Below are 1558 nucleotides of genomic sequence, written 5' to 3'. Positions count from 1 at the left end.
ACTTTTCTGTGTATGTTTTACACAAGTTTTAAAAATAAATGTGTTTTTATTTAGTAATCATGATTGTTAATTGGTGGAATAAGATACAACTGGTCTCAAAATTCAGCCACATAATGCATTATTATTATTATTATTATTATTATTATTATTAGAGACAGAGTATCACCTGTCACCCAGGCTGGAATGCAGTGGTGTAATCTCGGTTCCCGGAAACCTCCACTTCCAGGGTTCAAGTGATTCTCCTGCCTCAGCCTCCCAAGTAGCTGGGACCACAGGCAAGTGCTACCATGCCCGGCTAATTTGCGTATTTTTAGTAGAGACGAGGTTTCACCATGTTGGCCAGACTGGTCTCGAACTCCTGACTTCAAGTGATCTGCCCACCTCGGCCTCCCAAAGTGCTGGGATTACAAGTGTGAGCCACTGTGCCCAGCCTATGCAAACTCTTCATAGTTTACTTGACTATCACCATCAATATCTGCTTCCCTGATCATTTTTTCATCAGCCTCTTCATCTGTTAACTTCTCTCCAAGGTTCATCATCACATGGTGAAGTTCTGCTGCGCTAGTTAACCATTGCCATCCTTGTCAAACACACAGAATGCTTCTCTCATTTCTTCTTCACTGCCTACATCTTTCATTTTTCTTGCCATCATTGTCAGAAATTCAGGGAAGCCACTGTGCCATTACTATCAGTATCTACTTCATAAATCATGTCCTGTAACTCTGCTTCTGGGGGACTGCCAAAGAGGCCTCATTTCTGTTCCCAGTTCCTTTGCTGTTATAGTTTCATCACCATCTTTGTCAAACAGTAAATAAGCTTATTTGAATTCTACAATCTGCTCTTCAGTCAGTTGGTCAGCCATGCTGAAAGCGCTACCGGTTTCCGAGACGCGACTGCACGGCCACTCGGCTCGCTCGCTCCACTCGATTCCCATCTGCTTTAAAGATCAGATAATCTCAATGCTCTTAATTCCAGACCATAGAAAGAAAGAAAACTATAGATTGACTTCACTTATGAATATTAATGCAGAACTCTTAAATTTAACTATAGCAAACAGAATCCAATAGCGCATTAAAAAATAACACATTGGCCAGGCGCGGTGGCTCATACCTGTAATCCCAGCACTTTAGGAGGCTGAGGCGGGCAATCACCTGAGGTCAGGAGCTCGAGACCAGACTGGTCAACATGCCGAAACCTCGTTTCTATTAAAAATACAAAAATTAGCCAGGTGTGGTGGCAGGCGCCTGTAATCCCAGCTACTTGGGAGACTGAGGCACTAGAATTGCTTGAACCCGGAGATGGAGGCTGCAGTGAGCGAAGATCACACTACTGCACTCCAGTCTGGGCAACAGAGAGAGACTCCATCTCAAAACAAAAACAAAAACAAAAACAAAAACAAAACAACAAAAACAAATTTGTACAAATGATGATAGCAAAGACCTTGTACAACATGTGTTAAATTTCTTTTACAAAATTATTTGCCTTTTCTTTGCAACTTATCTGTAAAAGGTTTCTCTCTCTACTGTTAAAAAAACAAAACAAAACAAAACAAATGCAT

At 41.4% G+C, this 1558-nt stretch overlaps 1 pseudogene; it reads right to left on the bottom strand.

The window, feature by feature from the left end:
- Window positions 1-431: 431 nt before the first annotated feature.
- Window positions 432-862, bottom strand: LOC105478062 (calmodulin-alpha-like; annotated as a pseudogene).
- Between the last annotated feature and the right edge of the window lie 696 nt (window positions 863-1558).

This window comes from Macaca nemestrina, chromosome 16 (genome assembly GCF_043159975.1).
Source record: "Macaca nemestrina isolate mMacNem1 chromosome 16, mMacNem.hap1, whole genome shotgun sequence".
Lineage (NCBI taxonomy): Eukaryota > Metazoa > Chordata > Mammalia > Primates > Cercopithecidae > Macaca > Macaca nemestrina.
This window is presented reverse-complemented; position numbering and strand designations above follow the sequence as displayed.